This window comes from Gouania willdenowi, chromosome 11, assembly GCF_900634775.1.
Source record: "Gouania willdenowi chromosome 11, fGouWil2.1, whole genome shotgun sequence".
In the NCBI taxonomy this organism is placed as follows: domain Eukaryota; kingdom Metazoa; phylum Chordata; class Actinopteri; order Blenniiformes; family Gobiesocidae; genus Gouania; species Gouania willdenowi.
The window spans coordinates 31,189,168-31,203,884 of NC_041054.1; the positions used below are offsets into that span (position 1 = coordinate 31,189,168).

General features: G+C 35.0%; 1 long non-coding RNA gene and 4 other non-coding genes across 6 annotated transcripts; all 5 read left to right on the forward strand.

Moving 5' to 3' along the window:
- The first annotated feature begins 664 nt into the window (after positions 1-664).
- Positions 665-12,374, forward strand: LOC114471962 (uncharacterized). 2 transcript variants are annotated; one of them, XR_003675052.1, is made up of 10 exons: positions 665-736; positions 2,581-2,621; positions 3,721-3,771; positions 4,483-4,559; positions 7,289-7,315; positions 7,529-7,590; positions 9,505-9,539; positions 9,781-9,925; positions 11,502-11,807; positions 11,985-12,374. It is a non-coding gene; the product is annotated as an uncharacterized LOC114471962 (long non-coding RNA). The 2 variants fall into 2 exon arrangements; XR_003675051.1 differs by having other exon boundaries at positions 667-736; positions 11,502-12,374.
- On the forward strand, positions 4,965-5,097 carry LOC114472717 (small nucleolar RNA SNORA18). Its single transcript, XR_003675188.1, has one exon. It is a non-coding gene; the product is annotated as a small nucleolar RNA SNORA18 (small nucleolar RNA).
- On the forward strand, positions 7,340-7,474 carry LOC114472711 (small nucleolar RNA SNORA8). Its single transcript, XR_003675184.1, has one exon. It is a non-coding gene; the product is annotated as a small nucleolar RNA SNORA8 (small nucleolar RNA).
- Positions 8,080-8,212, forward strand: LOC114472718 (small nucleolar RNA SNORA18). Its single transcript, XR_003675189.1, has one exon. It is a non-coding gene; the product is annotated as a small nucleolar RNA SNORA18 (small nucleolar RNA).
- On the forward strand, positions 9,590-9,724 carry LOC114472712 (small nucleolar RNA SNORA8). The gene has a single exon (XR_003675185.1). It is a non-coding gene; the product is annotated as a small nucleolar RNA SNORA8 (small nucleolar RNA).
- Positions 12,375-14,717: the final 2,343 nt, after the last annotated feature.

Here is a 14,717-nt window from a genome sequence, read left to right on the forward strand (position 1 = left end):
TTTAAGGAAGATGACAAATTGAACATTTTGAAAAAAACAGAAATCACTGTTTATATTATTAGAAAACAACAAATCATATAGAGAGTTCCATATAGATTTAACTATTTCACACTCATAAAATACATTATTTCTTATTTTTAAATTTGCTTTGCATACGTAACAATTGTCCACATCCGGTTTAAATATTTTATTAATAAAATAATTTGATGGATAAAGGTCATTCAGAATTTTGAAGCGGACTTCTTTATATTATATATATATATATATATAAAAATTTCAGATTTAAAGTAGTTTTGAAGGTTAAGTGAACCTTTCACAATAAAAGGAATAGGGAATTGACTAAATAATGTCTCATGATTGTCACACTTTTTGTCTAATAAATCTACATTATCTAATCTGATCTCTAATAATGTGGGTGTTGGTATATTAATTAGCTACATTATTGACTGCATGAGGATATTTGTTTTTTTATTGTTTACCTTATTATAAATATTTGCCAAACCTTCCCCATTTATAAAATGTAGAAAAGACTAAAATATAATAAATCTGGAGTTAATCAGCTCGTGATGGGCGGGATTAACTACCGTAAATGGAAAGCTAATTGCCGTAAATCAGGGCATGAATGTCGTTACGACAGCTGCCGTAAAGCCTGCTATAAATACTCATGCGCCACAAGGTTGGAGCCTCTTCCTGCCTCGCGCTTCATCTGGTGTAGAGTTACGTCACAGATCAAACGGTGAGCAATCAGTAGCTATTAGCGTTAGTTAGCAGCTATGTAGCATTAGCTTAGCTCTTGTAAAGGCGGTTTATTACTGCTACTGCGTAAACAGCATCACGAGCGTTGTTAGCTTCAATGAGCTAGCAGTGGAACTTAAACTATGTCCCGCATGCGCAGTTTCAACACGACATATGCTTTATACGATGTAGACAGAAAATGTCAAATGTTCAGTTACACATTCACGCCATCATGAGGCTACACTTAGCTTAGCATAACAGGCTAATGAGACAGCACGTGGGAAGCTGCGACTATATTCACCTGTCTTTAAACGTGTTATATTCACTTGGAACTAGAGGTGGACGATATGGGGGAAAATATCACGATTTTTGTTCTTTGTAACATAAAAACGATTTATTTATGGTGTCTCCTAGTACGTAATACGTATCTAAATACTGGCAGTCTATCTGTACGTTTTCCAGACCATAATGTGTTTCACCGTGTCAGGATTCCTCCTGTTGCTGATGTCGGTTCAAATCCCACTTTTGACATGTATTATTGGCCGTGGCTACGGGTTAGACTGCCACTATATGGGTACACAGCGCCCCTCATTGGCCTGTTTACAGCTCATTTATTTTTAGCTACTCTGCTAACCCTTTTTATTTTAACTGTAATTCTAACCCTAAAATGTTTCTTTATTTTTGGTTGAATTTGCCATGTTAAAGTTAAGGGGAAAAATTGTCTAAAGTGGGATTCAAGCCCATGTTAGCTGTGAGTGCTAGCGGAGAGACTTTCTACATTTTACCATTTAACACGGCAAATTCTACCTTTGAAAACACATACTAAACACTTACGGGTATTACCTGGGTTAGGGTTAGAGCTAAAATAATTTAAAAAATATATAACAATACTTTAAGTCATGTGGTGCACCTGTCACGTGACCTAAACTGACCAATGAGGGGTGCTGTGTACTGATAAACTGCTGGTCTATTGACAGTTATTTACTAATAAAACAAACTAATTCACCTACTTAATATCACCACCCTAATTTAAGACAAAGTAACTTTAAAATTTTAAAATTGATGTAAGAAATGTATCAAACTGGTTCCAAGTACAAATAACATCAAAGAAGGCTGACAACTTATTTTAATCAGTTTTTTTTTTTTTTTAATGTTTACATAATAAGGCAGAGTCTGACTAGTAAATGGTGTGATTTGGTAAATAAACCTGTGTATGGGACAAGGACAAGGCACCACAAGGGTTAAAATGTGCACTACAGACGGTTCCACTATCTGATTTGGTAGATCGTCGTCATGTTTTAATCCTTAATTATTATCTTTGTCCCTTACATGGAATGTGTGGTTAATATATTAGCATAGCTATGCTAACCAGGCTATTTATTTAGCATATAAAAACTAAAACCACATTTCCTCTCTTAAGCCTCTTTTTAGTTTGAAAATGTGTCTATAGAAATTAGTGATGCACCGTAAAATATAATAAACATGATTTCAATGGCACCAATTGGTGTTAGATGGGTTTTTATTTTTGTGCGTCTCTAATATAAATGATTAGTTACTTTAGTCACCACATAAATATAAACATAATGGGACTGATATTTCTGATTGTAGATCAATAATCCATCATGTCTGTCCTTAATGAGCCCCAGTGTGTATGTGAAGGCCCACCCCTGTGCAGTGGGCGGGGCTTAGTGAACCTGAGGCTATATAACATCAGGTTTTGCTTTCACATCTGTTCTGTTGGTAGCAGACTGTGACAATGAGACCTGGTACAGTGCTTTAATTAGCCTGATGATAACATGTAGTCCTAATGATAATTAGTAAAGCTCATTAATATCTGTGTTTCAGTTTTACTCATCACTGAGGAGGGATGGAGTCACTGCTGTCCTGTAAGTTGGAATGATTCTTTTTGTTTAATATGCAGCACTGCACCATCAAACATGTTCTATCTGGATAAGTGAAGCTAAGCTAGCAGAACAATGAGTGTTAATGGCTGCACAGTATCCAGATGTAAACCTGGCACATGTGTGTTTAACTTATCAAGTTATGATTAAATTCATTGGCCACGTTTACATGTTAGTTTTAATTCAGAATAAAAGTTAAATCCTCTTTAAACTGATCTTGTAAACACTTTATTAAATTATTAAAATGATGTGACTGGTTCACGCTGAATTAAATAATTCCTTTATCTTGTGAACACTTAATCCTGGTCGTTCTGAGCATGCTCAGCCAGCCGCGATGACGTGTTGGTGACGCCATAGTCCAAGATGGCTGCCCAGACTCCAGCTGTGACTATTTAATTAAAAGACATAAATGTAATGAAAATAATTGATGGAAACATCAACATGAGGACATTCATATTCACTTATTACACACAATCAAAATAAACATGAAATGTTCTTATGTGGTCTATGTTGTAGCTGAAAATAAAATGTTTGTGGTTTTCCCGATAAACGTGAATATGTCTCGTCCAATCAGAAACCTTCCCAACCCCCAGACCTATAGAGGAATATACAGTTTTCCATGTAAACCTCTATTCAGAATTACTATTTACATGTAAACACAAAGTACAACACTTTAATTCCCAATCATTTATTTTAAAATAACTAATTCCGGATTTAAAAAACATGTAACCGTGGCAACTGTTAAGATTTCTCTGCTTCAGATGTGCAGAATGGAAAAAAAATTAAAATTACTTGACAATTAACTTCCAATTTTATGTAAGTATAATAAACAGTTTAATTTGTGTAGTTGAAGTTTCTGATTATTTGAGTGTTTGACTGTGATATGACGTGGTAGCACAGCTGGAGCTGTTGGTCCTGTGTAGTGGCCTTTAAAAGCTTCATCAGTGCAAACAGCAACTGTTCTCTGCAACCCACTGCTGTCCATGCTCTGCAGCAGTGTTACTAATGGAAACTCACATGCTACTAGCTTAGCGTTAGCAGCCGACCTATGAATGATCTGTGATGACTGATGTTCTGTCTGCAGGTGTTGAAGGAAGAGGTTATGATGATGATCCATCACTGATCTTCTCTTCAGGTACAGATCAATGACATACTGCAGAACAGGGTTGGGGTCAATTATAACTAATTATAAATAAACTACAATTTGTTTGTGTATTTCATATCAACTTTTCCCACTATCTGTTGTTTCTCTTGAGTATCATTTTTAAAACTAATATAAATCTATGGCTATAGTGACAATAAAAAGGCTCACATCATAAATGTTAATACCAATATTTTTATTGATTATGAAGCTTAACAAGGTAATCAGTAGATGAGAAACTAATTAGATGATATTTTAATGTATTTAACAGCTGATTTAAGACATGGCTCAAACTGACTCGTTAGCATTAGAGATGCTAACACGAGAGGTTTGTTTTCTGGGCTTATATAATAAAGGCTCAGTAATTGTGATTAAGTTTTTACTTTTGTAATTAAAATTCAGTGAACAACAATAGTTGTAATTAAAAAAAATGCCTCATTGTAATTAAAGAAATAATTGACCCAAACCTGCTGCAGAATAATCCACTGTGTAGTGATGAGGACAAACATTTAAAGACGAGTCGACCAATAGGAAGGCCTGGTTTATTAGTGCAGTGATGATGATTGGCTGAAATGTTCAACTGCTCTGATGTGTGAGTGACAGAAGCCTCTCTGAACACACTTTGTAACGTGTGTGTGTGTGTGTGTAACGTGGTAATGATGAAGAGCAGAAACATGTGATAGTGACTGTTTTTTCTGTTCATAGGTTTGATCACATGATCTGTGGAAACGTCATGTGACTATGAACATCTGATCATCTTTATGGTACACAAACACTCCAATGTAAGGGTTATGTTTATTTATAATGTGATTATAGTTCAAATCATTTTGTGCTTTAGAGAAAAGTAATACAAGTGAACTAGTTTAAACACAGACAGTGAGCATAGCTAGCTAATAGCAGGGGCCTAATACAGTAAACAATTGCCATAAAAAGCTTTAAATGGACTGGGTAGATATTTTTCAGACAATGGCGTTCCTCCTACATGAGGCTTAGCTAAAGGTTGCATTAGCTCCAAGTCAACTCAAAGCAGCTTAACATCCAGTGTGTGATTTATAACACACACTTTGTGGGTTTTATAAGAAATATTTCATTTTAATTCTTTAATAGAAACTTATTATCTTAGTCTAAATCTTTCACTTTTTGTAACAAACATTAAATGAGCTCTTATGTCAGTAGTTTGTGTGTGTGCTGAGGTCTGTCTCGACTGCCCTGTGTCTGTAGGGCGTGGTCGTTGGAAATGCCTCATAGATGAACTCTGCAGGTCGCTTTACCCACAGGTTCACTGTAATGAGCCTGGTGAGATATCACTGCAGTACACAGCTTTATTATTACATTATTAAATATAATATCCGTTAACACATGTACATTAATGCTCAAAATAAAGCTTATGATGTTGAACTGCTTTATGGACAGACAGGGATGTAGAAATATATACATAGTTTATATTAGTGATGTAATATTTTAGTGGATAAAATAATTTTTTCCACACGTGATTCATTTAATTTGTGTAATGGAACATCACTAAATTAGAAAAATACTTAAACTTCTGTCACATTTATTCATGATAAAATGTAATTAACCCCACCCTGTTTAGTTACAATTATAGTGACTAGCATTTTCTCAGTTACCATTAAATTACAATTCTTTTTATCCTTAGTCAATTACAGATTTAATTACTAAAGTTTAATCATAATTATTGAGCTGAACTGAAATAAATAACCTAATAAAAGTTAACCTTCCTCTTGATAGCATCTCTAATGCTAACAGGTCCTAAATTAGATGTAAAATACACTAACAACTAATGTCTATCATATAATTTGTTTCCTTTCTATTGATTACTTTGTTAAACTTTCTAATCAATGAAAATAAAGGTTTTATTGTGTGCATCTGAGCTTTTGTGTCAGTTTACCCCTAGATTTAATTATTTTTAAATGGACAATATGGAAAAGCTCAGTTAAGCTCATTAGTTCTTCAAAGAAGGAAGCAGCTATCTGTACTTTTTAAAGGAGACATATCATGGTTTTAAATCCTTCCTTTTTACATATAAATCATACAGTTGTGGTCTATATAAAGCAGAACTGCAATGCTTGGGTCTGAATTCCTCATTATTATAGCTCCACCCCTTTTCTACCCCTTTTCTGATGTGCTTCTAAGAGCAACTCGTTTTGGTGCTGTCTCTTTAAATGCAAATGAGACACTTCATACCCCCCCCCCTCTCCAGGTTGCAGAGGTGACACTCGATTCAACTCCACCCTATTTGGCCATTTTTGTAGTTTGATAGAAGAGATACGGCTATGTAGCGGTGCAGAAACTTTTTATTCACACGTTATTTACAAAATGTCAACGTTAGACTTGTCCATCATGCATTACATGTTCCAGCCAGAGTCTGACCCAGTGGAGCGAGATGAAAATGAAGATGGTGAACCCTAACAAGTGAGCTAACACAAGCGCCGAGCTAACACGAGCACGGCGATAACGCTAGCGCCAAGCTAACGTCACGAAATGCATTTTAATAGTCTTTTCAAAGACAAAAACGTCAAAATGAAATGACTAATGAAAACTTTAGACTTAAATTAAATCACGTAGGCCATATCATCAAGGATCTAAAACGAGCACACAGCGCTAACATATGAAGACGGTGCTAATGCTAATGCTAACAAAACAATGACAGGGACGTCTTATCATCACACTTTTTAGCGTTATTTACAGCTTACCGAAGTGCTCTGTTCATCGTCTCCAAAGATAGAAGGAATTGAACCCTCAATCAGACAAAGTCTTTCTGTAAATCCTTCTTTATACTGGTGGAGGTTGATGAAGCAGTCATCATTGAAGTGCTTCACACACACAAAAATGACCTTATCCACAGATGTGGTACATTTCTATAAAAAATAAAACTCAACCAGACACTTTGAAAAGGTTCTGATGCTGGGAGACGGTGTAATGAAGCGTGTGGGTTACTACATCCAACAACCCAACATTTAGACTTATCCTCTCGTAACTTCTGCATCCTGGAGCTTGGACTACAAAATAAAAGCCAGAAATAAAAATGGCGGATTGCTGGAAGTGTTGGACCTGGAGTTGATGAACTAATTTAGCAGTTCTGCTGCAAATACTGTGATGTTATTGTTCAAAAAACTTAATAGAGAATAGAAAAATCTAAACAGATTAAAAAATATGACCAAAACAGAATATAAAGATATCTACGGAGCACCTGAAGAGACTAATTAGAACTTTTCTGTACTTCTAAACAATCTAAATATACAACAAAATGCATTTAAGGGCTAAAAAAGTGGATTTAACACGATATGTCCCCTTTAATATGATAACAGGCTAGTAATTTTTTGCATCACTAATGTTTGAAGTGTAAAAAATAAATATAGCTTTGATTCCCTCTTGTAACCATGGTAACGACGGACAGTAGTTACAGTATGTCTGGTCAGACCATGGTTGATGTTTGCAGTGTGAGTAGACGTCTTCATTAATCTCAACTTTCTGTTATTGTTCTGTGTAGGAGGAGCCTAAGGAGGAGACCCCTGTGGTACGTGTGTGTGTGGTGTGTGTGTGCACTGTGTGGTATCTGCAGCCAGCTGCTCCATCAGCTGATCTGTTCATTAGTCAGTGCTACAGTGAAACAACATGTGGCATCGTTGGTCTGAGGCTATGTGCCTACAGTCCTGGTAGATGTGCTGTGACATCATCAACCCTTTGCTAACACATCTGTCTGAGGCTAATGCACATCTGTCCTCTCTAGGGTTGAACACATGAGGAGTAAATCATCACAGCTGAAGCATCATGGGAGTTTCCCACAATGCAGTGAGTGTGTGTTCAGTCAGTAACATGTAGACAGTAGCTAGCTAACAGCACTGACCTACTTGCAGTAAACAATAACCATGAAGTTTAAAATCAACTGAGCAGCTGTTTGTAGAATATAGTGAAACTCTGTTTACCCTAAACACGCTCTGATTGGTCGAGTCATTGACCAATGGCTCGAGTTGTTTGTCAGCCAATGACGTGCCTCCTATCGTGAAGAGGCTTAGCTAAAGGTTGTTAGCATTAGCATCAAGTCATTCAAAGCAGCCAAACATCCAGTGTAACTTGTAACCCAGAGGTTTATCTGTGGGTTTTTACAGGAAATGGTAGATTTAGATGTAGATGTATAGTCTATTAAATCAGATGTACACTAAATAGAGCCAAGAATCCATGTTATATTAAAATAATTAAATTATTTCTGTGTTTAAAGTCTGTGCCGCTACAAAAAATGAGTTGAGTTCTCAAGTCAGTAAGTGTGTTATACGTGTGTGTGCTGAGGTCTGTCTCGACTGCCCTGTGTCTGTAGGGCGTGGTCGTTGGAAATGCCTCATAGATGAACTCTGCAGGTCGCTTTACCCACAGGTTCACTGTAATGAGCCTGGTGAGATATCACTGCAGTACACAGCTTTATTATTACATTATTAAATATAATATCAGTTAACACATGTACATTAATGCTCAAACTAAAGCTTGATGTTTAACTGCTTTATGGACAGACAGGGATGTAGAAATATATACATAGTTTATATTAGTGGTGTGAGATTTTAGGCTGACATTCAATATTTAACTCATTTGGTGAATAAAATAATTTTTTCCACATGTGATTCAGAGATGATTTAAATTGTGTAATAGATTAACAAACCTAATTAATGACTCTTCATCATGTTGAATGAACAAAGCTGAAAATTAAGCATCGCCGAATGTGCAAAATAAGAAAAATGCTTTAACTTCTGTCATTTATTCATGACTAATGTAATAAACCCTGTTTATTTACAATTATAGTGACCAAATTGCAATTAAAATTATTGTTTATTCTCAAAGTCAATTACAATTATGTTTTAATTACTAAAGTTTAATCACAATTACTGAGCCAGAAATAAATAACCTAATAAAAGTTAACCTTTCTCTTGTTAGCTTTCTGTTAGCATCTCTAATGCTAACAGGTCCTAAATCAGCTGTAAAATACACTAAAACTAATGTCTTTGTTTATCTTAGGCTTTTTAATCTGTTTTTCTTAGGCTTTTTAATCAATCAAAATAAAGGTTTTAATATTTATGGTGTGGGTATCTGAGCCTTTTTGTCAGTATACCCCTAAATTTAATAAATATTTTAAATGATAAAATGTGTGAAAGCTTGATCTGAAACACATTTTAATGATGAACTGTAACATGCTTCCCCAGTTTAGCGTTAATTATAATTGACCAATTTTATAGAATTATTTCAGTTAAGTCTATTATCTAAACTAGATTAAAATGATAACTGACAAACACACCTACAGCCTATCCTTCTGTAAACACTTAATACATTCTAACATTATAAGATCAGTTCATTGTGTAACATTTGTAAATGAATAATTCTATTCTAAAATCATGTTTCCTACCTCATTGGTTTATAAACTCTCCAGTCTGCACCAATCACATGATGGGAATATTTAGCTCCGCCCCTTCACAGTTGATGAGGCGTCATGAGTTACACAAAGAAGGAAGCAGGTGTCTGTAGTTTTAATATGATAACAGGCTGGTAATATTGTGCAGCACTAATGTTTGGAGTGTAAAAAATAAATATCGCTTTGTTTGATTCCCTCTTGTAACCATGGTAACGACAGACAGTAGTTATGTCTGGTCAGACCATGGTTGATGTTTGCAGTGTGAGTGGACGTCTTCATTAATCTCAACTTTCTGTTCTTGTTCTGTGTAGGAGGAGTGTAAGGAGGAGACCACTGTGTCCCTGTGGTACGTACACGTGTGTGTGTGTGTGTGGTACGTGTGTGTGTGTGTGTGTGTGCACTGTGTGGTATCTGCAGCCAGCTGCTCCATCAGCTGATCTGTTCATTAGTCAGTGCTACAGTGAAACAACATGTGGCATCGTTGGTCTGAGGCTATGTGCCTACAGTCCTGGTAGATGTGCTGTGACATCATCAACCCTTTGCTAACACACATCTGTCTGAGGCTAATGCACATCTGTCCTCTCTAGGGTTGAACACATGAGGAGTAAATCATCACAGCTGAAGCATCATGGGAGTTTCTGAACATATGCATCTAAAGAGGGGTTTTCCACCTTGGTCAGGACTACATTCATGTTGGGCTGTAACATCATACGTGTGGAGTACGCACTCATGGTGAGTGAAACGCTAGGGCTGGTCAATATATCCACATTTAAGATGTATCGACATCAATATAAAGGGGATATTAAATTAACAATATCTCCTCTATATATATATCTATATATATATATATATATATTATTTTGTGTTATAGAAGTTGTTTCTTTCTTTTCTCAGAACATGTAAATCTCAGTTAAATAATCACTGACTCAGACCTTCATCTAAACAGGACACACTCACACGTGCTGTCCCTTAGAGCAGGGGTTCTCAACCTTGGAGTCACCAGACATTGGGAGGGGGTCCCCAGATGCCTTGAACAAACTGAATATTTTTTTTTTTAACAATTTGAGCCCATTTTTCTTATTTTTACCATTTTTCTGCAACTACACCAAACTCACCATATTTTAACCTATTTTATTCACTTTTTATTACCATATTTTAGTTTTTTATGCCACATTACTCCCGTTTCTGACATTTCATCACATTTAAATTTCTTTCTACACATTTTTCCACTTTTCAACACTTTTAAACCCTTTCACCACCTAATGTCACATGTTGACATTATTGTCTTTTCACCATATTTCGTGCTTTTTGTTTTTGCCAGTTGGTGATTAAAACCATGATTTCCATCTTTAAGATGACTATAATAATAATAATAAACGTTCCTGGATAACAGTGGATATTATTCAGATGAATAAATAAATGTGGTTATCACAGATTCATAGAACAATGGACCATCATTTTACTGACTTTATGGATGGACCCCAAAAATCTCCCCTTTATTCCCCCTTATAGATGGTCCTGTCTCCACATGACTGTTCAATGTCCCTGCTCTCTGGGACTTTTATTTTGAAAAGGTTGAGATCCGCTTCTGTAATAAACAGACTTTGGGGGGGGGGGTATAAAGCGTACACACTGTGATAATAGTGTTTGTAATGTTGTGGTCATATACCAAGGCTAACAGGATGTTCTGTTCCTGTTCTGCTGTGGACATGACCCAATAGTAAAGCTCCAGTGAGCGTCTGTAGCTTCACTGCTCAGAGCTTCACTGGGAACATGAATCACCACAAACACTTACTGATCAATGATGACAGCACTTTAATTAAATTTATGTCACTAATATGAAATACTTTAAGAATAAACATGAATCAACTGACCTTAATGGCGCGGGGGGGGCATTTAAGGTGCTGTGCATGTGCTCTTAGAATAATCAGATCAAATGTCAGAGCATAGATCAGTTCTACTGTAGCTTCTGTTTTTAGAACGTAGTCAAAGGAACTCGATAGTATTACCTCAGTGTTCAACAAAAACTCGTGTGATCATCTCCATTATTTTATCAATAAATTCTGTTTCTTTTGAGAAACAGAATTTATTGATAAATGATCCTGTGGGATTAGAACTAATGAAATATTGAAGGTTACACACTCTTGTACGTGTAATATTACAGTATAGTAAAATAAAAAATTCTGTTTTTGGATTCTAAGATTAATTAAATTAAAGATGTATTACATGGTAATATAAATTACTATTACAGTAAATCTAATCCTATATTTTCTGATAAAAATGTGAATTCTGTATATTTGTTTTTCAGATGTTTTTGCTGAGTCATCGACGTTCATTGAGTTAAAAATGTAATAGATTCACTGAATGAGACGTCATTGTTCCTGGTTTCACAGCTACACAGTGGGTGGAGAACTTATGGATGTCAGAGGAAACATTTCATTAAGTGTGGAACAAGATGCAGCCAGTGATGGAGAGTCTGACTGTCATTATTAAATAATGCAGAACTGATTGAAACCAGCTTTAATATGTTTTATTTTATTTGGACAACCCTAGTTTGACCTTATTTGTGGAGTAAATGGAAGATGTAGAACAGCTCGTTTCCAGCTTTTTCTTTGTTCTTTAAGATGTTCTGTTAGTTTGTCCTGGAGATTATAAACTTATTTGTAAAACAAAAATACTGCTGTGCACTTTATTTTAGTCAAAGAGCTGAAAACATGTCTACAGTCTAACCTGTTGGACACAATTTAGTTTTTAAAATATGAATGTGGTGCCAGTAGCTCAGTCCGTAGAGACATGGGTTCGAAACTGGAGGGTGGCCGGTTCAAGTCCCAATGCGGACCAAAATACGGAAGTTGTTCTGGTAGCTGGAGAGGTGCCCTTGAGCAAGACATCAACCCCCAACACTGCTCTGGTGCGCCCCTTCATTGTGGAAGCAGCCCCACTCTGACATCTGTCATTGATGCATGTTCACAGGTCCTGTGTGTGTGTGTATGTGTGTGTGAGGAGCATAATTTCCCTTCAGGGATTAATAAAGTAATTTAAAAAAAATTAGACTAAAAAAGATACAATTTCGTATTTTTGACAGCAGTGTTATAAATGTTTGTTTATATGTGATGTAACTACCTCATGTGCAGTTAAAACATGTTTGTATTCAATGTCACAATAAATTAAGATTTAAGTATTCAATGTCTTTTTCTTTTTTAAATAGTTTCAGGCTTTTAAAAAAAAATCATTATCGGCCAGATTTTTCCTTTAAACAATCTGAAAATAAGTTTGATTTTTACTGCATTTGAGAACCTGTAATAAAGATGAGCTTTGTTTTGTTGTTTTTACAAAAATCACATTAAGTACTTTAAAAATCTTAATTGTTCTATTCTGACATTTAGACGCTATGCTACGTAGCTAAATCATTATATCCTGGATTAATCTGCGTTGGCGGGATTAAACTACCATTCTTTGTCAGAGAGAAGCTCTTATGAAAGTTGATAATGTGCTAATTTAAGCCAAATGTTTTCAGCTTGAGTGCACTCAAATTAGAGGGGTGGAGCTTGCAGTGTCTGACCAATCAATGGCGAGAACCTGACAGCAAGCGTCTTTACAGGAGAAACAGTTTATGATCTTAAATATAAATCCATGATGACAGTGTTAGTGCAGCACACAGCAGGAGGCGGAGCTTTATACTCTCAGATCTGATCCACTTCATAACTTGGTCCTGACCAGGTTAGGTGTTAAGTTTAAAAAGAATAATTAAAATCCATAATGCAGACCAAAAACAACTGTTACAGAAAAGGCAGGAAGTTACTGATACTGTTAATGTGTAAAAGATATGAATTCATTGGTTGATAAACGGACAGAGCTCTGCAGTTAAACTTTACACGTTCTTATTCATGTAGACCTCTATCACGCACTGGGATGAGAACACATTAACTGTCTGTAGTATGTTCCTGATGATGCTGTCAGCCTCACTATAACAATAAGCTTCCATTACCCAGACTGAGATACTTACATTTATGACACCAGTGCAGAAGCTGCAGAATCCTAAAAGATCTGGACCCACTGTGTGGTGGTCATACCTGTGTTTCCTCTGAGCAGAACCCACCTCCACATTTAAAAACATGGCTAAGATCTATGTTACAAAAGAGACAAAACCATGTTATAGTTTCTCATAATCATCAAGAAAAGCTTGATGAGATAAAACATCAATTTGTTTCATTTTCAGACAGAAAAAAACTTTTGGAACATTTTGTGTAATTCAGGGTTTTTGTGGTGCAATAAGTCATTTGATAAACTGCCAAAATCAAGGCCTTAATTTTTTGTACAAGTTAATTGAAAAAACCATAATTACGGTTTAGAACATATTCCGCTGCTTTTTTGGATGAAATTTAACACATTCTTTGCTGAAAACTTTTGTTTTCTCCAATTCTCTTGATGAAATGTTTGGAAATCTTAAATTAAATATGCACTGATTTTTTTTTTTTTTTTCTGCATTTGTGACATTAAAATATAGTATTTGGACATGAAAAATAAAAAATTAAATATGACTTGCTTTTATCAACCCTGTAAATCTGATTTATTTGTTGCAATATGAAATAAAAAGTGATAAATACAGTTTATTTATTCATTACACTGTAGAAGTGTGACTGAGTTCAGTAAGATTATTGTACCAATGTTTTTAAGATTTTTCACTTCATGAGGCTAAAATGCACCAGAATGCAGGAAATGACGTGCATTTTAACATTTTTTTAAAAATGATCTTTCATATTTATGCTGTCTAATAAAAAGTGCAATTAACAATCAGCATGTTTTTAATAGGAATCAAAGGAACAATTTTAGAATTTAAAAATATTTTTTGTATTTATTTTTACCAATAAAGTGCAGTTACCAATATGCTACTACAATTGAGGTTTACTCTGTTAAATATAGTTTTGTTTAATATAACTTACTTTTTATGTAATATAATGTTATATTATATTTAGATAATATCTTATCAGTAAATTTAATTTATTTTTGCTCTGTGTTGTTAAACGTTAAGTGTTTGTTTATACCTTGGTTGATAAACTTTGCCTTAAACTATTTTTCCTAATAATATTTCAGACTTATTTAAAGTAAGAGTAAATATCATTGAAGGGATAATAATAATTATGAATATTCAAACATAAAGTCTACATGTATTAATAACAGTGATTCTCATTGGTTAACAGTTTAAATCAGGTCAATATCTTACTGTAGTACACGGCTGCCTCCTGCAGGGGGCGCTCATGGTCCTAAAGCCTTCTCTGTTACTGTGAAATGAGTCCAATCCAAAAGTCACGTGTTCATTTATTAGAATCTTTTCTCATTTCTTTGACCAGGTGTTAATTTTCTGTAATTGTCACAGACTTTAATCTTTCACATCAACATCTCATTCTTTACTGTCTTTACTTAGAAAAAGTCATAACATATTAAAACATTTTTATTTCTAAATCTCTGCTTTGCTCCACAACACTTAAAACAAACATCCCATCAATAAGAATCAGCAAATTCC